The 26,779-nt window shown below is 38.2% G+C and overlaps 1 protein-coding gene across 1 annotated transcript in view; it reads right to left on the reverse strand.

Annotated features, from left to right (window-relative positions):
• Window positions 1-25,378, reverse strand: part of SEMA3D (semaphorin 3D) — a 206,428-nt gene extending 181,050 nt beyond the window's left edge. Inside the window, exon 1 of the mRNA XM_035020475.1 lies at window positions 24,919-25,378. The gene's annotated coding sequence lies outside the window, so the exon portion shown is untranslated. The remainder of the gene's footprint in view (window positions 1-24,918) is intronic.
• Window positions 25,379-26,779: the final 1,401 nt, after the last annotated feature.

The raw sequence follows: 26,779 nt of genomic DNA on the forward strand, positions 1-26,779 counted from the left end.
TATCTATCTATCTATCTATCTATCTATCTATCTATCTATCTATCTATCCATCCATCCAAACTCTTGTGAATATGAGCAACCACATGTCATCAAAACCAAGAGGATAGAGAGACTTTTTGAACCATTTAGCTTTTAAAACATGTCAAGGAAAAAAAAAATGAAACACCCTTAGTCATTTTCATCTCTCATAGTCTGAGCATCTAACCAAGCTGTATTTGATTTTCATGTTTAAAGATGCACAGATTTTTTCATACAAATATAAATATAAGCCTCTAATTATAAGCCAACTACTTCATCTGTTCTGAAGTGAAGGAATAGTGACTTGATCCAATGCAGAAGGAAATTTTCAGTGTTACATGTTGTTGAGAGACTGAACGTCAGCCCCTGATGTGGCACATAAACTCTGTATAATATATTTTATATCCTACTTTTGCAAATTTTCAGGAGAATACTGACAGTACATAATGAATACTGACTTTGGAATGTAGAACCTATGTAAGATTCAACTGTATTGTATTTTGTTTATAGCTGGCCAATAAAATGTAGCCCTTTACTCAAGGAGATAACAATGTAATTAAAAAATGTATACGAACAGCTATATTTTAAGCAGAATGTAAGTGGTATAAAGATATAAAATGTAAATGAAATAGTTAAAAATCACGTCCTGATCGAGATGGGAGGGAAATGGAGTGGAATAGATGAAAATTTCATAGTAGGGATGTTATTTAAGCTGGAATTTTAGAGTGAGTAAAATTTTAAGAGACATAAGATATGACATAAGAAGAGAGGTGATATCATAGTTTTATGTGGCTAAGATCAGCATGATCTAAGCTGCAAAATGAGATTACAGCCAAAGACATTTAGACTGGATTCTGCTGTCACTTAGGGCAAGGATTGGATGACAACAGTGACATCTGAGCATGATAATGAGGGGACCATATTAGCAGGAGAAAATCATGCCTTACCCAGAATGGTGTCATTTTTTGTGGTTTTTCAGTAACCTGATGCATATGTACATCAATGCCTAAAAACTCACAACATTTTAAGTCCACTTCAGGTCATTTTCTCTTAACAAAAGAAGAGCCTCAGCTATTCCTGATCTCTCTCATATAAAATAAGAACAAATGTATAGTGTAGGAATTGCAAATTATGAAGATAATATGTTGTAGAAAAAAAATAGAGAGAGAGAGATATGTGGATATATGTCAAGGAAAAATACAAACTGATTCACAAGTTTTTTTAAAAAAAACTTACATCTCCATAACATAAAATTATATAAATACATACCTGAGCATATTACATGTGTCAGTAGTTTTTAATCAACAGAAGAAGGTGCCAAGAAAATGGTCAACAACATAAGCAGATTTAATAACCTTGAGTATCCAACTTGGTTAGAATGAGGTTGCTTTTGCTTTTATTTAATACAACATTTCATTTACATAAACACATATACATACCCACACACACATACCTATACATATATACACATAATACTTAATGTTTTAGTTTTGCTTAAATTTTATATTTTTCTATAAGACCTTGATCCTGTCAAACACCATTGTTCCTAACAAAGATAAAGATTTTGGAATGTAACATCCTAAATTTGTTAGGGTTTATGATTAAATGAGAACAGGAATACAAGCTAGGAGACTATTAAAATAATTCAGGCAAAAGATCATGAAGGTCTGAATCATGGTGTTGGCAGTGAGAATGGAAAGAAGGGAAATTTTAAGAAAACTTGATGAACTAAGTGGAAACAGAGAGCAGAGGAAAGTGATAATAATAGCAGCTAACATTTATGCAGGGATAACTAAGAAACAGACACTATCCTAAAATGTGAATTCGCTGATTTATTTAATCCTCACAGTAACCTATTCAATATTCTTATTACCCCATTTTATAGATGTGGAAACAGAGATAAAATAAGGTGTCCAAAGCTATAAGCCAATAAAGTGACAAAGTCAGGATGGGAACCCATGTCAACTAAGCCCAAGATACATGTCCTGCATTGCATTAGAGATGACTATTGTACGAAATTTAGGTTATTCATTGGATGATGGTAACAGAAATAAAGAAAAGAGGTTAAGAAGTTCAGTAAAGAAAATAAAATACTAAAAACCCCTGTTTTATTTTACACATTTGTGTTAAATATGCAGAAGGCCAGAAAGATATGTAGATAAGAAAACAAGAGAAGGAGGTTTTGTCCGAGAGGACATAACAGATTATGACCAAAGCAACTGATTATATCATTGTCTGAATAATGGTGTACCGGTGTTGTGAACATTGAGTATAAATTACCAGAATTTCAAAAGTTGGATGAAAAAATATCCTGAAACACAACACAAATGAATTGGCCCTAGAGAAATATCTACCACAGGTGGCTGGTGAACCAGAAGTATTCCATTTGCTACAGGTAAATAGAAACCACTGCAGTGATCACGGACACAAACCAGATTATGCACCACTGCACAGGAAACGACATCAACTACATCAAAACATCAGCATATGAGATGTACAATAGGCTGATTTTGTTTTGTTTTGTTTAAAATGCCTGACCTAGAGATCTAGGCTGGATACATGGACAAATGAAACTAAGAGTCTCTGGAAATACAGAGTACAGTCAAGGGTAGAGGAGGCACAAAAAATTTCAGTAGAAGTAAAGAAAAGATATAAAAGAGCTAGAATAATGAGTTTCAATTATTATAAGTTTTCACCTTTAGATGATAGTAAACTTTTTTAAAAGATTTTATTTATTTATTTATTTGAGAGAGTGAGAGAGCATGAGCAGGTGAGGGGCAGAAGTTAGAGGGAAAAGCAAGGGGAAGCCCTAGGCAGAACTGGATCCCAGAATCCCTGGGATTATGACCCAAGCCCAGGGCACATATCCAACTGACTGAGCCACCCCAGGCACGCCAATAGTAAACTTTTCTATGAAGCTGATAATACTGTTGGCGATCCACTGATTATATTTTAGTAGGGAAATGATTATTTCCCCCTAAAATTCCCTAGATTTGTTTTTATACCACCACAGAAATATCCTCAGGAAGAGTTATAAGCACTCAAACTCTACCTGTATAGGGATACAGTCAAAAGACCAATACATATAAGAAGGAAGAATGTATTTTCACATCTATTTGCCAGTTAAAAAAAAAAAATATATATATATATATAAAACTCAGGGAATTATTATTCCAGGAAGGTTGGAATTTCCCTCTACAGGAAAATATCCACAACTGAAAGATGTAATGCAATAAATAAATACATGATTAAGAGAAAAATAAGACTGCACATCTGCTTCCTGGTAGAATTATGATGAATACATTGGGAAATGTTGCCTTTGGTTTCTATTATTAAAGGTGACCACATCAAGAAAGCATGATATTGTGTAAAAATGTTATCTTTCTTTGTTCACATCCACATGATAAATGGACAGTGGCAACACTTTAGGTAAGTCTATACCTCCTACAAAGAGCTATAAACAACAAACCCATAGCTTCACTGCAGAATGTTAATGTGAATATTTTTGATGAGGACATTTATTTTGGATTAAAGTCTACACTATAGTTGAACGGCTTGACAGCATTTTGTGCCAGAGCTGCTTATTTAACAAATGTGGAAAAGGATGCATGTCTGCTCACATAATCTATCCATTACTTAGCATTTTGGGGTGGGGGATGAGTACAGTTAGACACCAGTCCCACCACAAGAGCTTCATCCTTTCTACAAGCTACTCAGAACAAATTGTACAAGGAATAATCAACAGCAAATACTACTTAACAACTTCTAATGATATTTAAGTATGATCTATTTTTTTTTAAATTTTAAAATAGTGGAGATACTACTAAAAGTCTCTCTTTACATGTGAATTATAGAATGTGCATGAGCATGAGTTGCCTTCAAATAAATCCCCAAATAAATCTATCTCTTCTTTAAACCTAAAGAAGTTATCCTAAAACTGATAGAAAACAACAAAAGTCGAGGGTAAACTCAAAAAGAAAAAGAAAGCAAATCAAAGACTCACACTTTTCAAGTTGTCTCAAGAATCTTCCTGAATGTCTGAAACCAGTGAGAGCACTGCAAGAACACTTCAGACATTCATCCTGTACAAGAATCATTCATTCACTTAATACTTAGTGAACATCTTCCATGTATTTATTAGCACCATAGTGATAACATGGTGATCAGGACCTATTCCAGCCCTCATCAAGCTTACATTATTAATAGAGGACACAGACTAGAAAACAAGCAATTTCAAGGGAAGAGCGTTTCAACTGGGAGAGTTTGACTCTGCATGTGATTTCATGTTATTTACTGTTGTAAAAACTCTATGAGACACTAAGATTTCCCTCTTTTGCCTCAGTGCTTTGATACTTTCATAATAATTTTTTGAAAATTTATTTAATAAGTTTCCAAAACTTCATTATCACCTTATCTCTACCATCTAACATATTAGTCTTATAGATACACACATATATAAAAGGCATCCTATGTATAATATAAAGTATATGTAATCATACACAGAATACATGTAATATATAAGTAATATATATATACTAAAGGAATAATATGTTGCATGACATATATATGCACATATATAGAGATTTTAGAGAAGGAAAAATAATTTTCCCTTTATCCTTCTAGGTCCTTGTCTGAGACCACCCTGTAATAAAATGACGCATAAACAGGAGAAAAACCAACAAAAGTTTAATAACTTGTGTACCTCCCCAAAGGACCCACGCCACCACCTTAAATATTATCTCCCCATAAAGATAAAAGAAAGATGTTGCCAAAGGGGGCAGGTAAGGGAGGTTACCAGGAAAAGCACAGTGAATAAGGGTATGGTTGTTATGGAGATTTAAGTCTAAGACTTTTCCATTGATAAGAAGTTCCCTAGAGATTTAGTCATTGTCTCTTCCAAGTACAGAAAGGGAGACACCTGCACAAATGGAGATTTCCCTTCTAAAAATAAATTTCTCAGCCGCCTGGGTGGCTCAGTTGGCTGGGCGACTGCCTTTGGCTCAGGTCATGATCCTGGAGTCCCAGGATTGAGTCCCACATCGGGCTCCCTGCTCAGCAGGGAGTCTGCTTCTCCCTCTGACTCTCCTCCCTCTCATGCTCTCTATCATGCTCTCTCTCTCAATAAATAAAAAATAAATTTCTCTTACAAAAGGATAACTTCTAGATTTTCAGAGCTTCTCCTGAATCTGCTATTTCTTAAAAATAATCAAGTCAGGATAATCCTTACACCAAAGCAGCATATTCTGGGTGATATATTTTGCTCCCCTTCAGATATATACACATACATATGTATATGTAGCAGTATGTATATACAGATATATAGTTAGAAAATTCTATTATGTTAATAAAAGGTACATATTTATAAGTAGACTCTTATTTTTTGATAATGAAAAGTAGCTAGGTAGAGACTAGATCAAGGGCAGCTCTATAGCTTTGAGATCATAAGCAGAATAAGAGTCTTAGGTTATCAGATAAGAAAATAATTTGTTCTCTTTTGGAAATGGTCATCATTATGTAACTACTAATCATCACCTTGGCTAGGTCCAATTGTCAGTTCTGGTGGAACACATTATACTTCTTTTCTAAATTATTTGTCAATTATTTGTAAGAAGTAGGATGCTTTCCCTGATAGGAGTGAAGAGACTTCAGTTATAATCTCAGCTTTGTGACTACTCAGTTGTATGCATCCAAGCACACTACAATTACTATTACAGACATGGAATATGAATTTCTCAAGCCAGGGGCTATCCTCCCCAAACATTCAACACTGGTCTTAGAATACAGAAGTTGTTCTTTCATGTTTAAGGAAGGAAAGAAAGGAGTGAGAAGGGGAAGGAAGAAGAGAAGATAAAGAGGAAGGGGAGAGAGAATTCATATTACTTCATCCTCAATCTTCCCTATAAAATTAAGAAATTGGACTAGACATTCTCTGTTTTTTTTTTATTCTGAAATATCATGAATCTATGAGACAAATGAGGCAAAAAAGTATTTTATTATTTATTATTGTTATTTTTTTAATAGAGAGATTTCCAGCTAAACATTCTGAGATCAACCATTTATCAGGGTTACACTCTGATTATTTCCAAGGCTGGAATTAAAACAAACAAACAAACAAACAAACAAACAAAATCCCGCAGGTACTAGTTTGGTTAAATAAGTTTTAACAAAACACACCATGTTGGAGAAAATGCAAAATTCTGTACTGGATATGCATAAATTCAATATATTTAGACTGTAATACAGAATTTTAGGAATACTGCTTTCTGAACACTAATAGGTTGCCTGTTACTCTCACACAGTATTTTTTGCTGTTAATATTATTCTGAATGCAGATAATTAAAGCCAAAATGAACTGATAGTAAAGAGGTAAATAGTGTATTTGGCACATTTTCCTAGCTTATTAACTTAATAGTACATAAGGCTATAAAAACCTCATCCTAGCATCTAACATTTTTTTAATTAAATAACTACTGCTATCTTATGGGACTTATTTTAGATTCTTTGATTGAGAGGGGACAATCAAAGACTTCCTGATACTTTCTAACTAAAACAGAAAAAGAACAGCTGAAGTATGGAATTTCATTATTTAAACAAAATACTATTTTGCTGATGCTACATTTATGACTTGGGATCTTATTTTGGGCTCTCTCAACTCTGATTTTTTTTCTTTCATTTGCAATTAAAAATCAACAAAGATCGATTGCTAAGCTGGATGTCACAGATGTGGACAAAGTCTCTATCTACCCTAAGGAGCTGCTAGTTGGCTAGGCAAGTAAAATGTATCCATATAAACTAATATTAAATTAAAATAATTTATTATAAAATGTGAATCTGTGAGACAGTGAAAATAAGTTACTGAACTTATTTATGTTTTGTGAATTGTTACCCTGATAAAGAAGGTGAGATTTGAATTAGCTTTTGAAAAATGGACAGGATACTAAGAGATTAAAAAAAAAAAAAACCAAGAAAAAAAGACAAAAGGAAGGAACTCTATTCAGGATGATCAGCATGAGCAACACTGGACACCAAATATTAAACATATGTGACAACAAAATAAGGATTTACTATTTTACTTCACAAACTATTTAGGTAAGATTGTCATAGGTTCTACTACCAGTTTCATGATATCTGCTTTAAAGTTGCTCTCTACACAAGCTCTCCATTCTCTGTATCTAAAGATTATTTCAGTGGGGCGCCTGGGTGGCTCAGTCTGTTAAGTGTCCGGCTCTTGATTTTGGGTCAGGTCATGATCTCATATTTGTGAGATCGAGTCCCATGTCGGGCTGCGCAATGGGCATGGAGCCTGCTTAAGATTCTATCACTCTCCCTCTGCCCCTCCTCACTGCCCTGGCTCTTACTCACTCACTCTCTCTTTCTCTAAAAACAAAAATAAATAAATAAAAATAAAATAATGTTTAAAAATTATTTCAGGAACCTAAAATATCCAGGTTCCTTTAGCAGGAAAAAATTCATTAGGTATTCTATATCCTGTTGGAATCAAGTCTGACCTCAGACCTTCTATGTGGGAAGATATTACTTGTTCCTTTGTGAATTCTGGAAATAACATACATTCGTTTCAAAAAGTGTAACATCAATGAGAAAGTTTGAAGGTTAACACATCTAGGTCCTGAGAAAAATATAAAACAGTTCTAAGACTGAGCACCACTTTCTTGTTATAATAAAATGCTTTGAATAAACAATAGGGCAACACCATGAAATATACAAATAACAAACAAAATACACAAATTACAAAAAGTAAGAGTCTGATATAATAGTCTCATATTTCTCTGGTACCCTTATTTTCTCTTCTCATCACCACTGTGTTAGTTCTATGAAGAGTCTCTTAATTGGTCTCCTCGAAAACTATTCCTAGGTTTATCTTCCTAAAACAACAAATCTTGGGTTATTTCATAGTTCAAAAACTTTCTGGGGCTCCTGATTGCCTATGAAATAAAATCCAAGGCATTTCAAGACTTTTGCAACCAATAGAATAGCTTACTGTATATTGGTGAAAAGAAATCAAACTATTAGTGTTGTTTTTTAAAATAACAACAGTGTCAGGCACTGGGAGAGGTTCTTTATCTACTTTTTCTCATTTAATACTCACATGTGTTTTGAACGCAAAACTCGGTGTGTTTACTCCAATTCAATATGAGTATACCAAAGCTGATCTAGTTAAATAACTAACTAAATTCTCCCAAATAATAAATTGTGACTTCCAAGTACACTTCTTTTCCACCACAATATAGTGTAAACACTTGTGTGTACAAAATCACAACCACAGTGGAAGAAAGCACATGGTGACATCATAATAAGAGTTTAAACTGCTTGCTCAATAGATGGTCAATAGACTTAAATTAGGACCTACTGGAAAAAGCACTAGCAGAGTGACCAAGACCAGGAGAGAGTTCAGGGTTAATAATTTATGTGTCTTTCCCATTTAAATAATAACTGAAATGAGGAAAGTGAATGGATCAGTGAGAAGAGTCTGCAGAAAGAAAAGACAGAACTGTGGGCAAAGTGCAATTAGTGGGAGGAAGAGAAAGGGGAACCATGACCGAGCGGAAGAAGGAGCGGTCAGATACAATCCAGGAACTAGAGGGGCCCCCAAATAACAAGCTGCAGAGTAGCTCAAGGGTTTTCCCACCTTCCCTACCTGTCTTCAATCCTGGGCTACAGTCCTGAAAAAAAGAATCATTACCTTAACTCAGATCCCTCTTTTTCTAGTGACCCTGGAACTATCTGGAAAACCCACTACTAGCCTGGCTGGTCCCTATGAATGGTACCTAAAAGTAATCATCTGAAAAAGAAACCTTTCTTGCCCCAGCAAAATATATAGAAAAGTAATGTAAATTATTGCCTTTATTTAAAAGTCCATCAAAAGACAAACCAGCAGATTTGTAAGTATTCATTCACTGAAGTAATTAAAAAACACTAGGAATAAGAGTAAAGTTAAAAAATAAAACAAACTAAATTGACTCTCGATTCTATTCTTTAAAATTGTTCCTTCTCTTTATTTGCTCTAACAAAATTATCCTTAAGAAGTCATAGAATAGAAAATGCCACATTCTAAAGGTATATATACTGAGAGAGTGATAGATATAAAGTGACTGGCTTTATGATTATTTAGCAAATATTTAGAAATTATTTCAAATAAATCCTATTTATCTGATCCCTGAAACATTTTATTTCTTGTGAAATAGAATATGGTTTTATAAATTATTATTGATACAAGATATATAATTAATATAAGATACATAATTTATAAATTATTATTAATATATCGATGAAGATTCTTATGCAAAAGTGACAATTAAGGGAATAGACTAATATGAAACAGTACCAAGAAAGGCATTAGACAAGTATTTTCCCATAAAACATATTCAGTTTCACTTCCACTTGTGCAGAAGCTGAAGTGACCTTTAAGTTCAATTTCTGGAAACTATCATTGATTAACATACTTGCTGTTCCTATTAGTTATATTCCAGAGAGCTGCCAAGCAGATGAGGCAACATGAGACAAAGATGCTCTTTGCATGTTAGATTGCTTACAGCGAGATGTGGGAGTTACTTATTTATCTCTTGGCTCTTCCTAAACTTCCTCCTTGAGAGAGATAAGGGCTTAGCTTCCCTTAGTGAACTTCATCCCTAAGTGCTGTACTGCAGGTTTCTGCAAGGTCCCCCAGAGTCCAAAATTTAGGGAGAAGGGATCCTGGGCTCTCTTAGTAGTTAGATAGCTCAAGTAGGGCAAGTTCAGCACCCGGTATGTGGTCTGGAAAGGGTCTGGTCCCTGGGCATGAGACCGAAATTCAGGAGAATGTTGCAGGGCCGATTTCCAGCCCCTCTAGTGGTGGGCAGTGAATTAGGTCACTTTGTTTCCCTTCACTCCTTACAAAGGGGACTAAAATTGGATATTCTGAAACTGGAGCATAGTGAGAGCATTCATTGAAACATTTCAAGAGCAATACCTCATTAGGAGAAATATAGGGATAAGCTAGTGGAAGTAAGCTGTGAGCAAGGGGATCAAATCGGCAGCAGGCCCATATTAGAGGGCTAAAGAAATACCTATGCATTGGGTAAAAGAAAGGAGGAAGGGGGAAGAAAGCTGTGTTGAGCAAATCTGTATTGCTTACTTGGGGATGGAGCACCGCAAGGATGTATGAAATGTTACAAATCCAGCAGTAGACAGCTAAATGAGAAAGGTGGGATGCTAAGAAAAAAGTCTGGAAATTTAGATGGGGTGCCTACGGATTTTATTACTTGCTGTTTAGCCTCTATAATTAGCTGTTTCTTCTGTGACAAAACTAGCATTGATGGGTTCCTTTGCCCTGTATTCTTCACATCCTTGTATCATGGTCTGTTGCAATTGCTGCCAAACTACAGTTTGCCCTTGAACAATGCAGGGGTTGGGGTGCTGATTTCCACACAGTTGAAAATCCTCATATAACTTTCGACTCTCCAAAAACTTCCCAGCTAATAGCCTACTGTTGACTGGAGGTCTTACCAATACCATAAACAGTCCATTAGCACACATTTTGTATGTTATATGTATTATATACTGTATTCTCATAATACAGTAAGCTAGAGGAAAGAAAATGTTAAGAAAATCATAAGGAAGAGAGAATACACTTACAGTACTATACTATACTTACTGATACTGTAAGTTACATCATCTTTTTATAAGATGAATCGTCTGTCAGCAGCTGCATCAATATTCTCTCATATGGTACAAAACACTGTAGATATTACAGTATTACTAACATTAGACATCAAAAATGAAAAGGTAATGTGAAAAAAATTCATATTTATTTACAGGTATAACAACTGATGCACTGATAATGAAGTAGCAGCTATATGATTGCTTTACGGCAGTCTAGTGTAATCAATATAATTATTCCATAGTAGCCTAGCCTCTACACTAATGAATGAATTGTTATAAAATTTTTATGGCATACAGCATTACAGTCATTCATAATACAGTATAGGAAACGTTGCTACATTTTTTAAACCACTTACCTGTGATGATTGGTGAATACACAATTCCTCCATTTACCAGAGAGAGAGGCATACTGTACGTAATATAATTCTTTGAAAGCAAAGTTATAAAACAGCAAGACAACTACACATTATTAACTTTGTATTAAATATTACTCACTTTATGCACACGATGTTCTACGACGAATACAATGATGATGACACGGAAACATCTCCTACAGTTCTTGCCATACAGTTACTAGATTTTCAATAAAGATACACATGTCCACAACAGATAGATTTATTAACTGTACAGCGTGATTATTTGCTGCTCATTAAGTGGAAGTGGATCATCATAAAGTTTTCATCCTTGGATCCTTATGCTGGGTAGGCTAAAGAGGAGGAGGAGGAGGGGCAGTTGGTTTTGCTGTCTTAGTATTGGCGGAGGTGGAAGAGGTAGAGGAGGTAGAAGGGGAGGCATGAAAGGCAGGCCAACTTGATGTAACTCTATGGAAATACATCATAATTTCGGTCTGATTTTTTTTTTCTTTTTCATTTCTGTAAGAAATTTCTGTTTCTATACAGTATTAATCCTTCTTCTGCTATTTGCTTTAGTTTCAGTGCCCTTATCATAGAAGAGTCCATGCTGTAAAAGAAGTCAAAGGCAGTCTTGAATAATTGGACCTCTTCTGCCAGATTGCCTAATGTCAGCTTGTTTTCTGCACTACTTCTTCTGTGTCTTTTTTCCTCACCGGTCTGGCACAGGTACAAAAATACTCATCTTCATCAAGTTGTCTTCTGTTACTCTACTGGTGTAGTGTCTATTAGCTCTTCAATTTCTCCAAGATCCAAACATATTTTGAAGCCCTTCATCTCCCCCTGCCCCACCCTTTTTTTGCCATATCCAATCTCTTTCATGATTTCCTTGATTGGCTTTGTCTTAAATCCTGTGAAGTCATGCACAACATCTGGACACAGTTTTTTCCAGCAGGGATTTATTGTTTCAGGCTTGATGCCTTTCACAGTTCTTTTCTATAAGGATGGCATCTTCAATGGTATAATCCTCCCAGACTTTCATGATGTTCTCTATTGGGGTTCTCTTCCATAATGTTGACAATCCCTTCATGAGGGTGTCATGTGTAATGAGCCTAAAAGTCCTTAAGACCCCTTAATCTACAGGCTGAATTAGAGACATTATGTTTGGGGGCAAGTAGACCCCTTTGATGCCTTTGGTGTTAAGTTCATGGGGTGCTGGGTGGCTAGGGGAATTGTCCAATATGAAAAGAACCTTAAAAGGCAGTCCCTTACTGACAAGGTACTTCCTGACTCAGGGACAAAGCATGGATAGAACCAATCCAGAGAAAGGGTTCTCGTTGTCCAGGCCTTGTTATACAACCAAAGACTGGCAGCTGGTGTTTATCTTTTCCCTTTGAAGGCTCAGGGGTTAGCAGCTTTATAGATAAGGACAGTCTTGATCATAATTCCAACTGCATTTGCACAAAGCAGTAGAGTTAGTTTATCCTTTCTTGCCTTAAATCCTGGTGCTCACTTCTCTTCCTTACTAACACTTTATGGCACTTTTTCCTGGAATAAGTACTTTCATCTGCATTAAAAACCTGTTCAGGCAGATATCCATTCTCCTCAATTATTGTACTGGCGTCTGAGAACTCAAGTGCTGCCTCTTGGTTGGCGGAAGCTGCTTCTCTTCTTCTTATCTTGACATTTTTTAACCCGAACCTCTTTCTGAAATTATGAAATCATCCTCTGTGGCATCACGTTTTCCAGCTTTAGATCCTTCACCTTCTTTTTGCTTTAAGCTGTCATATAATGACTTTACTTTTTCTCAAATCCTATTAGAGTCTCTAGGTAAGCCTTTCTTATAGCAATTCTGCACCTACATAAAAGCTACATTTTCTTTTTTTTGCTACATTTTCAGTAAGAGTTAAAAAAAAAAAAACAGTGTTCTGCAAAAAGTGGAAGGTTTTTTTTGCACTTGCTGGTATGGCTGCAATGATGGCCGCAATTAACTTCCTTTTCTTTTTCCTACAATGGTCCTACACTGGATTCATTGATCTTGAAATGCCGGCAACCACAGCCACAGACCTCAATCTACGGTACATATCCAGCATTTCAACTTTTTCTTGTAACATCATGACTTTTCTCTGCTTCCTGTGGGTACTTCCAGCATCACTAACCTTCAAATGTTTCCCATGGTTTTATTTAAGGTTTACGGTATTGCACTAAACACAATGAATACGTGAGAACCACAAGAGGTGGTTTTTTACTATGATACGAAATTTACTGAAGAGACAAACTGTTCACATGGAGATGATTAGTGTCACACCGTGTTTTTAGTGGATACTCCCAACACTTGAGCTCACTGCAATAGCAACAGGATGTGGCTACAAAACTGTTTCAGTAGTACAGTATATATTACAGTTCATTTTATGCAGTTATGATTTAATACTGTATCTTTACATTTGTTTACATTTCTCCCCAGTGTGAACAGCACTATGATAAATTGATACATTTTAACTCTTCTAGTAGATTTGTGTATATTTTATGGTAAATGATAAAATAAACTAGTAGCTACATATATTTTATGCATTCACGACATAACTTCTTAATTTTTTGATTATTCTATGCTATATGAGCTTTTTCACATTGTTGTAAACCTCTGAAAAATGTTCCAATATAACTTGTTGAAAAGAAATGTGCATATAAGCGGACCTGTGCCGTTCAAACCCATGTTGTTCAAGGGTCAACTGTACGTCTCTTTAAACACACTTCTGTGCAAAATAAGGGGGTGGTAATAGTCAATCCTAAAATGTCTTTCTATTATGCAAGAACAAAACAGTGAGGTCACCAAAGGACTGTACTTTGAATGAGATGAAGGGAATTCAGCAGATAAAGAACAAGAAGGCAACTAGAACAGTTTGTAGATGGTGTGAGAATCTGACCTGATGTGCAATTTGCATAACCTGAGTAAGGATAAAGAAGAGATAATACTCACAGATATTGCAATGTTCTGTACAGCATTTGATTTTCCTACATTAACCCATTTAATCCTCACAATGCCCCTATGAGGTTAGCACTTTCACGAACCCCCCGCTGAAATTCGGGAAACATGTATGGAAAGGTCAAGTCACTTGTCTGAATCACACCACTCAGATGTGACAGAACTCAGACCTGAACCCAGGCTGTCTGCTTTCACAGGGCAGAGTCTCAACGATGGCACCACATTCCCTCCCACACTTTAAAGCCCCGGTTTAAAGTTACACTAATCAAAGACTCTGAAACTTTCAGCTACCAGAGAAACCTCCTTTATAAGTGGCGTACTGAGCAATGAAGGCCAACCCACAAGCACTGAAGTGGTATGGTGCAATGACTGAGACCCAAGAGAAAACTCGGGACTCGAGATGACACTTGGGGCATTAGCACCACAGAGAGAAAAACAGAAGTTAAGGAAGAAGAAGACATAATTTTTAAAAAGGCCAGGCTCTATGGGGCACCTGGGTGGCTCAGTCGTTAAGCGTCTGCCTTCAGCTCAAGTCATGATCCCAGGGTCCTGGGATCGAGCCCCGCATCGGGCTCCCTGCTCCGTGGGAAGCCTGCTTCTCCCTCTCCCACTCCCCCTGCTTGTGTTCCCTCTCTCGCTGTGTCTCTCTCTGTCAAATAAATAAATAAAATCTTTAAAAAAATAAAAAATAAAAAGGCCAGGCTCTAGACCAACAGTATGAATAGAACTTCTGTTTATTGTATTTAAGATCCTAAAGAAATTTGATGTGACCCATAATGATCATCAATTCTTTTATGATTGTCCACTTGAGGGGAGCCATGTTTTTCATCTTTCATCAGTGACTCTCACGATGCCCAGCACAGGCGCTGGATAAATACTTTGCAAGAGATGGAAGGAGAAGGAGAGTTAGGATGGCTCAAAAGTAATATGGATACGTGTGAAATAACCTTTGTGATGAAAGAAGGTACACGTGAAATGAACTTTATGATGAACTGCATATCTAAAGCAGTGACAAGAAGAAAAAACAGAGGCAATGGGTTCTGAATGGAATAATTTCAAGTATCAGAGATGGTGTACCTATTACACACAAAACTTGGTGATATGCTATGAGAACATGAACGATGTCACAGTAACAACCATTTGATTCTTATCCTTGAGAAACTTAAGTCTTGTGATCCTAGAAGTAAGAGAGAGGGTAATAATTACTGGGGACTGGAAAAGATCTTAAGGACAAAGGGGTGGAATTTGAATGAAAAGCACTTTCTCAGGCAAGAGTTAGGGAACGCATGTGAAGGTGGTAAGGAGAATGGGCAACAGTGAGGGGCCAGGAGAGGTGGTAGCAGTAAAAGGCAAAATTCTTCCAAGTGAAAGGAGAGATCAGTGCAGCCAAAGCCCCATGAGGAAGGAGTAGAGAGAACGTAGGCCCATGGGGTTGATGCTGTCTTGTCCTGCTTATTAATTTGGGGCATTTACAATACTTTTTGGTTTTGCTTGTCCTAATACATTATGTACTTAGAGCACAAACATTTTCAACACTGCATGTACACAATAAAGGAAAAAAAGGAAATTCTACATCTTCATTTTTGATTATTGGACATAACCAAGGGTCACAAACATATAGAAAGGACAACTGTTGGCCGTCACGGAGGTGATGGTTTTGTGACTGATAAATATTAGGGAAAAGCAGATCTGAATGCAATTGTTGTTTTTAATATTTTTCAAGTGAAAGTGCACAGGATATGAAATGACTACTCACTATACTCTAATAACTTTAGAAATATGAGTCCAGAGTACCATTTCTTGGAATATGAAAAGGCCTCTATGATAGTGACACAACAAAAGGGCTCTAAACAGTCAATATCTCAAGACAGGGGGTAGGGTGGAGTGAGGAATCCATAATATCTTAGCCCAAGTTCTCTGAAGGGTTTATTGAGTGCACATGTGTATGCAGAGCATTTCTCTTCTATGCAAGTCACTCCTGCCAAAAACTTGCCCTTTTTAAAACCTGAACAATGAACAGTCCCTGCCAAACCTCATTACAGTACAGTCTAAGACAACAATCCCCACAGCTCTGTGAAATGAAATGTTATTCTCTCATCTGTATATCCAGCACAAATGCTTTTGAACAGCTACTTTACAGGTGATAAAAGTCTTCACTTCAAAAGTTGATTTGTATTAACTTCCTATTTTATTATCATAAATAATATCTTACATGATTTCATCATGCAAATACTTCTGCAGACAGACTAGTCTGGCTTTAACTTTCTACCATCCAGCTTGGAGAGCAACTTATAACACTAATTCAATTATAATAAGGGACATACATGAAACTACAAGACAGACACTACTGGGGCCAAAAGAGTGAATTCTGAATCAGAATATATGTCAATGATAAAATTAATAAGCACACAGTTGCACCATTTAAAGATTTTGTCATCTGACACTGAGTCAAATCTCAAAATTGATAAGGTTTGAGATGATTATTTTCATTTACGAAGATTTTTAAAAAGGTACTCTAGTTATAATTATGTATTCACAAGTCATCGATTACTTGAAAATACATTGATAGGAAGTAAAAAAGGAGATAACAGGATAGTCTCTGGTATGCATTTTAAGATTTTGGTCAGAGTATTAGATTTCTCCATTCCTCTTTCTGACTAGGTTAAATTACCATAGGCAGGATCTCTCTTTTTTAAAAAATGTATTCAATTACTTTGTGTAACAAAAATGAAAACCCTGAATCTAAGATTCTACTGAGAACCCAGAGCATATTAGTCATATTGATCTGGGTCTTTCTCAGATGTTTTCATCATTTCAGGAAATTCAGTGGGGTCATACCAAAAAAGAGGGCTTTTAGTCACATATTCTGGGATTGGTTTCCATGACTTTTCCTGAACAAGTTCTTCAAATGTGTTTTTTATGCTATGACTCATACAAACTAGAAACAGAAAAAAAAAAAAAAGCAGAGCTAAACTTTTCAACAATTGCCACAGTAGAACACAAATTCAGCAGAAACTATAGTTAACTATAAAGCACAGAGTCAGATAACTCTTAAATAATTATAAATATGAGGTAACACTCAAAAATTAGACACCAGTATAAAAGCTTAGATAAGAAAGGTAACATGACAGGACTTTCAGTCCAACTGTAAGAAGAGCTTACTCCAAGAGAGTGAAACTCAGATTTTTTAAAAAATAGAAACAATTTGGAACACAGGGAAGAGAAGGAATAATGTGTGATTTATAGAGAGGGAAAAATGAGAAACACTACACACACACACACACACACACACACACACACACATATAAAGGGAAACAGCAACCTGTGTATCCTCCCTACTCTACATTGGCTGGAACACAGATGAGTCTCAGCTTCTGGGAGTTTTTTGGGGACATAGAGGCCTCCTAAGTATATTTATAATTTTCAAAATAGTAATGATATGTGTATTATATATATAATATTTGATAGGGAATAATATTTAACATACTTAATGCAGTAGATGAACTTGAGATTCAAAGAGGGGTAAAAAGAATAAATAGTCATTGAGCCATTCTGGCAAGAATTTTGGAAGCATAATCATCATCTAGAACTGAAGACATCTGGCATGGGTGATGGATCTTGTCAATATCAATAAAATAGCAAGGGCAGAAGTAGAAAAAAGTTTGCCTTCTCTTTTAATATCTAAGATTGATTTATAGGACGTGACTAATACACAACTTTCTTTGCACGAAAACCTATAATAATGGTAATCTGAATGTTTTTTAGTAATCCAAATATTACATTTCTTTACAAAAAAGTAATTATAAGAAGAGCAACTCATTCAATATGTGTTTACCATAATAAGATGTATAATATTTAGTAACAAAAAAAAAAGGCAAAATAGTAGTGCTTTGAACTAGGGGATTAAATTAAGCATTTAACTGAATGACATTAGCCTTGTTGACCAGAGAATGGTTCGCTTCTTACACGGCTTCTCACCATGCTTAATCTATATGCTTTCAAATACAAGTTTTAAAAATAGACTTTATTTTTAGAACAGTTTTGGATGTACAAAAACATTGAGAAGATAGTACAGAGTCCCCCTAAACCCACACCCTACAGTAGTTTCCGCTATTATTTTTATATCTTATGGACATTTGTTATAATTAATGAACCAATACTGATATATTATTATTAACTAAAGCCCATAGTTTATTCTGATTTCCTTAATGTTTACCTAACGCTCTTTTTCTTTTCATGGATCCCATCCAGGATATCACATTACATTTAGTCCCTGTCTCTTTGGCTTCCTTCCTCCTGCCTGTGACAAATTCTCCGACTTTCTTTGGTTTTGATGATCATGACAGGTTTGAGGAGTACCGGTTAGGTATATTGTAGATTGCCACCTGCCCTTGGAATTTGTCTGATGTTTTTCTCATGGTTCTATTGGGGTTATGAGGTTTTGGGAGAGAGACTGCAAAAGTGTCCTTTTTATCCCAACCTATCAAGAGCACATTCTATCACCTATGAACTTTAGGCACTAAGTGTCACATATAAAATTTATTTATATTTTCAAATTTATATATATATTTCAAATAAATTTCACGTTTAGTAAGTAAATAAATTTCATTTTTAAGCTAAGAATTAACATACGTTTGTAGGTTTATGAATGAAGCTTTACTAACAGTTCTCTATGCTTATCTATATTTTCCAGTTTTTCAGTAAGGATCAGGAACTATATCTGTGATGAAAATCATTACTATAAAAATATGATTTACAAAAAAAAATGTGCCCATTTCAACAAGAAAACTCAAATTAGTATCAATTTCTATAGACCCAGTATTTAGCATTACAAGTAAACCAAGAATTCTGGGATTTCCAAATATCTATCTTTGAAATGAAGTGTATTTCAAAATTGAGAGTGTTTCTCCGAATAAGAATAGTATTCATTTTAGAAAATACTTCTTTCTTTCACAGAACAACCAATTCAGATATGAAGAGCAAACATTTATCCAAAAGCAACAATAATAACAAATACCAAAACCCAAGAATGCCTGAATTTCACATGGTACAGACTGGCCTTTACGATAAGGATAAGAAACAAAAAGTGGGAGTAAGAGTCTCACTGATTTTGTATGTTCTATCACAGAAAACCAGACTATTTAAATACAATTTGAGATTATACATCATCAGGCATGGGTTCAACTGTCAACATAATATGTAAAAAAAGGCTTTTGTGGAACTATTTAAGCAACTAATTTCCGAACCAAATATGACATCAAAATACTTAAACGCTGTCTAAGATATGCAAAAGATTAACTGAAAAGGAGACCTAGTAAAATGCATAATTAATATAGAAAAAATAAATCAGACATTTATCTGATGGTAGATTAATAAAGTCACCTTCATATACCTACACCATTTATTTTCCATGAAAGAGTACTATATTTCTTTTTAAGACTCTCAGTACTTTAGACATTTTCGCTTATTTTATTGACTTTATTCTTAGCAGTAATATTACCATTTAATGATGTTTAATTCTATTTAATTAGAAAAATATAGCAAACGTTTCCATTTTTCCTGTGATTTGCTAGTAAAACTCACTAATAGAAAACATTATTAACCACCAGTTTTAAAAATATAAAATTTGAAGTTATTACATTAAATGACCTATAGAAGAAAAAAAGAACATAAAGTAAATTATTCCTAATTTCTGAAGAAGACACCACATCTTAAAAAGATGATAGATTCAGACGCTGAATCTATCGCACTCTTCTAGGAACCCTTGGTCACTTAATTCTCAGTTTATTTTATGCATTTCTGTAGGAGGGTAATACTTGTATTTTATCGAGCTTTGCAAAAGAATGAGCAAACTGTCTAAATCCACCAGTGAAAGATTAGTCAATTTGTTAAAGGTACCCTGGTCTGTGACTATTAGAAATTACTAAATATTGGGGCACCTGGGTGGCTCAGTTGGTTAAGCGACTGCCTTCAGCTCAGGTCATGATCCTGGAGTCCCAGGATCGAGTCCGGCATCGGGCTCCCTGCTCGGCAGGGAGTCTGCTTCTCCCTCTGACCCTCCTCCCTCTCATGCTCTCTGTCTCCCATTCTCTCTCTCAGATAAATAAATAAAACCTTAAAAAAAAAAGATGAAAAAAAAAGAAATTACTAAATATTATTAACATGGAAATAAAGATATTAATGAAGATAGGTTAAAAGTTATTAAAATCACTTAAAGTCTAAGTATGAATAGTATGCTTCATTACATAGGTTAGCTTCTTTAAGTACTTAACTATTTATCTGTTTTTTAATAATTTATATTTGTAATTGTATATTATTTAAGTATATCTCATTATTATGAAATTTCAAAATCCTTTCAAAGGCATTACATTTGCTTATCAGTGTATTTCCTGTTTATAGTGAATTTTGCTTTGGCTATATCCTTCTTTCTAACTATTACTTAGGTACTTAAAGTTAAGGTGAACTAATATGGACACAGATGATGTAGATTCTCATGTGTTAACTGGGTCCTTTTAAAAAACACAAGAAATTTAAAAATAAAAGAATTACTTCTTTGTAGCATGCAACAATTTACAAAGTTCTTATATACCTATTTCACACGATTATTACACCATTTCTGTATGATATGCATTATGATAAAACACTCAGCATTTCACCACTTTTTTCTATGAAAGGGTAAAACTCAGCTATAAGAGAAAACTTTCCTTCCTAAAATCTCAGAAAAAGTAGGGTATAACACCAAAGATCTTTAATCTGATCTTTTATAGACAAAAAGTGATTCAAAATCACTGTATTAAATGTTTAGTTAATGAATTAGACTTCAGTATGTGTTAAGCATCTAGAATATGTTTAGCATTGTACCAACCTGAAGGTATAAAAAGTTAAAGTCCAATTCTTTCCCTCAAGGTTCTTATGATCTAGTCAGGGATCATAAACAACAAAAATGAAGAAAAAAATAAATTATTGGAAACTCAGAATATTGGCTGAAAGGTATGATGTGATATAAAAAGAAAGGGATTTTGGCCAAGGTTTCCTGGGTTAGTAGAGTATCTTTTTTAACCAAATTTTGAGGTCAGAAGAAATGTGATTAACAAGTTTTGCCCATGGTCAATCATTATTATTGCTATTACTACTTATTTCACAAATGTGGATATTTCTTTTTTCTTTCAAGGAATATGTTACTCACTGTTGAAAAACTTACTATTTTATTGGGGTAATCTGTATAGCTCCAGGTATTTATAGAAAGAATAATAATTTTTCAAAATAGTGCTATGATTACTCTTATTCATTAAATAAATCATTTATTAATTGACAAGAGTGCTTCCCAAAGAACATATATCAGCACACCATTATATTTTCCAGACAGAACAGTAAAGTTGAGAGTCACATTTGTTTTTCTCAAAATAATGAACCTGTAACTAACAACTTGAAGACATACTAATATTTATTAAATCAGCACCAATTGGAATGTTTTCCTCTTGAAACTGAAAATTTGATATTCCAAATACTTAATAAAAATGGGGATGGCTTAATCCACTAACTCTGTACGAGCAGTATACAAACACTGGTGGACAAAGATACTTGCCAATTCCACAAGACATCATCAGAAACATCTTCAGGTCTGTGGTAAACATTTCTTCGGTTAACAAATGCCCATGTAGAATGAGAACACAGTATGAAGAATAAAAAGGAGGTACCCTGAAACTTCCTGCCTCAGTTTAACCCCAGCCCCAAACAATGTATTTCCTACTTTTGGAAAAGAAACGATGTGAGAGTTATTCAGCTTCATGACTCAAGTTCAAACCTATAGTTGATCTGTTAGCCTGTCTTTGGAAACAGTACATGTGCTTACTCTGCCTTGTAATTGTTTATATTCCTGACCTTCCTTGCCACCAAAAATAATTCCCACCCCCATGCTTACCAGCCCTACACACACGCACAGAGATTAAAAATTCAATTTATCTTTGTGCATTTTTCCATGCAAAAATATATAAAGCAAATTCATTAACTAAGATGTACCTATAAAGGCAATTCTGCAAGAAGGCAAAATAAAATCCACATAATTATTTCTCTACCTTTTACCCTTAGTCTCTGCTATTGATTATGGTTTCCTGATAATTCCAAAACATTTTGCACTGCCAGATACTTTTCCTTGACCTCCCTCTCTCAGAGAGTCATTGGGAAGGTAAAAGGAGTCACATTGTTAGTTCTCCTAAATGGGTGGACAACAGATTTTACAAAGGTGAACCACTGGTGCCAAAACATGAAATGAGTTTTTAGGTCATGAAGGCAATAAGTAGACTAAGGAAAACGTCATTAACCTCAGGAAATTTTCTCAATATAGCCATGGGATTACTATTTGACAAAATGTTTCTTTTGTTTTCATTTTTCCTTTACAAATATGATTAAAGCCACTAAAATTCCTATAAGGTACAATAAGACCTGTGTAAATATAGATTATTGATATCACGTGTATATGATTCTCGGCCTACAGACTTGATGTGGCTTGTACCAATCCTCAATCATGGATTCCCTTTAAATTCTTGGATGTTCTTCCATGGTAAATTATCATATACAGATGCAGTATCAAACTGACCTTAGAAAGGTCCTCTCTTTAAGTGGGGTCACGGAAAGCTTCCTGAAGGCCCTGAAGGGTGAGCCACCTTAAGGTAAAACAGTTCCAGTCTCAGCTCTGCCCCTTACTAGTTTATATTTGGACATATCAATTAACACCTTTACTTAACATCTCACTATTATCATTTCTAAAATGAGAATAACTGCTTTGTCTACTCCCCTAATCATCAATTCCATTTTTAAGGATGATCATTTGTTGTTAGTACTGCAAAAACCAAAATGGGACACCACCCATTTCTCTCTGTGTCTTTGCTTTTTTCCATCTAAAAAATAAGGAGAATAATGACACTTTGTGTAGAACTGTTGGGAATCTTAATCGTGATAACGTATAAAGCGCCTAGGATGCAGTAGAGTGTTTGATAAATGTCCCTTCCCTTCTCCACCAATTTTCCATTTCATAAATGGGCAAATTCCATTTGAAATGTTGGCAGTCCAAAGCAGTACCGTTTTATTGTCTCTCAGCTACCTCTTGACCCTATTCTTATCTCTTCCCACATCACCTTCCGGTATTTCCTGGCCTTTCTCTTCCAAGGGCCAAGGTCTTTACCCATCTCCCGGACCTGGACCGTCACTTTGTAGCTTGCCAGCGATGCCTCCTCTGGCCAGTTCTAGCTGCTGGGAGGAGTCTCCACGATTCCAAGGCTGAACAGAATTAAAGCAACTCCTGCCTGGGACTGCTCGCTTCCAACCCCAACCCTTCCTGCTCATCTCTTCGATGTCTGGCCTCGGAACTGCGGGAGAAGCGAAGGCATCACCGGAGTGATGACATGCGGCTCTCTCCCTTCCCACCCTTCACATTTTTCCTTCCACGTGCGGAACCCATAAAGCTCTGGCCGCTCTCGCCCCGGCGGTTGCCCTGGTTATACAACAGCAGCACCAGACCCAGGAGGGGGTCTCATCCCTTCTCTACTTCCCCATAACCCTCTCCTCTCCTCCCCGCTCCGGCCTCCCCCACAAACCCAGTCAGGAAGAGAAGCCTTTGCGGCTGAACTTGAGACTTTAAGCCCCCCTCTCGCTAGTGCAAACAGCACTGGCAAACTAAGGAAGGGTGGGAGGGGCTTTGGTGGAGAAGAGCCCTCGCTTCACTCCCGACTGAAGGGCGCAAAGTTCGCCGACTTGACTCGATCTCCGTCACCAGGAGTTTGGGACCTCATTGGCCCCGGCTGCTGGGCGCGCGGCTCGCGTCCAGTCCCTCGGATTCCAGCTCGCCGGCGACAGCGTAGCGTCTCCTCCTCCTGTCAAGTCCCTTCAGCGCTGGGACGGAAGCAGAGCGACTCAGCCCACGAGGCTGAACACAAGTCCCCAGGGAAGGAGAATCTGCCAGTGCCGAAAACAGCGCTTGCACTGCCAGGGCAGCCCGTTAACGCTTCGACTCCGGGCGGGCCGGGAAGGGGGCGGGAGGGGACACCCGGGGCCGGGGGTCGGGGAGGGGTAGATCCACTGCGTTAAATTCCCAGCAGGAGTCAAATCCGGGCCTTTCCCGCGCGAGCCAAGCCGAGGCTACCAAGGGATGCCCCGCTCCAGCAGGAGTGCGTTTTGCAATAACCACATTTCCCAGACAGCCGGCTTCGTGCCCGGTGTCTGACTCCAACCTCACCCTCAGGTCTAGAAGGACGCACGTTTCCATTAGAGGAGCGTCGCGATTCCTTCGCGAGGAAAAAGGCGTCGCCCGTCCCTCCCCCAAAGCACCGCAACAGAAACAACCGCTACGGTCTCCTCGTCCCCTCCCCCAGCCCGCGGGAAAAGGAGGGAGCGAAGGGCGCAGGTACCCTTGGTCAAGCCCTCCCCAGAAGGTCCCCACCACCGCGTCTCCCAATGAACCTGCAGCCGGCGGAAGCCACGGAGCACGTTCAAACGCGCTCTCCTGCCGCCTTGGCCGCGGAGGGAGCGAGGAACAGAGTGAAGTGCCCGGGCGCGTCTCAAGAGGAAAACTTCGCTCGGTTTTGGCGGCGGGCGGCTTGGGCTGAGGAGGCGCCCGCGGCGGCAGCGGGGAGGTGGGACTGCGCCCCGCCGCCACGCTGTCCCCGGCGCGGCGAGCACAGGCCGTCCGCTGCTAGGCGCACTGATTCCCAGTCTGTTCCCCCGCGCGCCCACCCCACGGGCGCTCCCCTCCCGAGCGTTTTCTCCGTCCCCGGACGGTTCCTCGTCTCCCAGGGCTGCGCATCCTCACTTCGGACCCACAGCCACCCCCCAAATTCAGTCACCCCTGCTTAACTCTGCGGTCCCCAGCGCGCCCTCCCACTGGGGTAGCAGGTGACCAGACGCCAGCCTTACCTGCCGCGAACTCTTCTCCGCCTCTCTCTGCGCCAGATGTCCTTTCGGGAAGAGAGGAAGGGGATGCAGGCTGTGGGCGTGCGCGGCGGCGACCGGGGGCACCGGCGCGAGCTCCTCTGAGAGGCCGCCCTGGCGGAGCCGCGGAGCCGCCGGCGGCCCTGACGGAGCGCGGAGGCTGCGGCCGCAGAGGCCAGACGGGGAGGCAGGCAGGGGGCGCTGCTGGCTCCGGAGCGCCGAGACGGGACAGGCGGGGAGCCAGGCACCAGCTGGAGCTTTGGGGAGGCGAGTGTGGCGAGGAAAGGCACGCTCCGAGCGGGAGGGCGGCTTTTAAGTTTGTGGCGTGACCGCAGCAGCTGTCCTGGGAGAGACTCAGTCTTTCTAAAAGGGGATGCTCAGAACGCCGGGGATTACCTCTCCCCTTCCGATCTCCTCCCCCAGCCCTCGGCCCCCCTTTCCTCTGCGCACGCCAGTCCTCCCCAGCGTGCCGAGGTCTATCCTTGCCGGCGCGCAGGCTGTCAGCAGCGTGGATTAAATGTAGCTCCGGCCGCGCTGAGGCATGTTGTTCCGGGCTGGCCACCCTGTGCGCTCTGTCTGTGCGGCAGCCTCGGACGTTTGAGCCCGCCCGCGCCCGGCTGACTTTGGGACCTATGTATTCTATACCATACAGTCTGTAAGGACCCCCCGCGGAAGAAACCGGACAAATAATGTCCAAAACACCCAGCCTCACAAAGAGTACCTGTGTTCCAGTATGTAAAACCCTGGGCCACTGGCCTTGAAAGAGCAGGCGTTAGGATGAGCCATGGAAAACAAACCTCCATTAAGGGGCTAGCACGAGGAAGGACCAAGTAGAGGGGGAGGAGAAAATGGGGGGGGGAGGGCAGAACCCCCTCCCCCCCCAGGATGTAAATCTTCTTTCCTCTTTACCTTATACCAGGCCAACAGGGATATGTCATATATTTCTGTCAGGAGTTTTCCTTTATAGATTTGTACACACCTTGGTCGTGCAATAGGAAACTGAAGTTATGGGGACCAGGGATGAATCCACATTTTGTGGAGCCTGGAACTTAGACAATTTGAAGGTGGGATCCTCTTTAAGAAAAACAATGCTGAAATAGCTTAATTTCTACAGATCTTACAAAAACGACTATGTGAATTTATTGTCAGGCAGCCCTCAGGGTCATGGAAAGGGCAAGTGATGAGTCCCGAAGCTTGGGCCTCATCAGCTGCGCGGTAAATCCTTCTGTGATTGGTACTCTAGGTCTGGAGTCACACACCTTGCACTTATTAGTCCCAAACATAAAGCTGACTTGAGGGTAGAGCCAGAGGGAAAAAAAGCAGCCACAGGGTTCTGCATTTGTCAGCTTGATTTAAGAGCACAGCTTGTAAGGTCCCAGGGTTCCTTTGGCAAATGACAAGTGGTGTTTTAGTTTGGGGGTAGTGAGCAGTCAATGGCAACAAAGGGAGAACTGGAAGGTGGGAGGAGACTCTTCATTCAGTGTGTCCTCTGCTGCAGAGAGCTGAGGGCCACCAAAGCTAAATGAGTCATTTCAAGTTGCAGATGGTTAGTGGTGGAGCCAGGCTCAGGAGGGACTCAAGTTTCCTAACTCTGACCAAGGTTCTTTCCTGTGTCTCATGCTGCCCCATTTCTGTAACCTTGGTTTTGACTTTCCACTAACCAACCCCATAATTTTCCTCTTTAGATGCAGGAAAATTTAAGTCCCTACAGACTATTCTGACCTATAGCAACTTTTTTTTTTTAATGCTTTGTATTTAATGTTATAACACTCATTTTGTAATTAACCATATCCTTGGTGTGTTTATTGCATTTTTCTATATATTTTATATTATTTTATCTGTTTAT

This window comes from Mirounga leonina, unplaced genomic scaffold (genome assembly GCF_011800145.1).
Source record: "Mirounga leonina isolate KUSES-001 unplaced genomic scaffold, KU_Mleo_1.0 Mir_174, whole genome shotgun sequence".
Taxonomy (NCBI): domain Eukaryota; kingdom Metazoa; phylum Chordata; class Mammalia; order Carnivora; family Phocidae; genus Mirounga; species Mirounga leonina.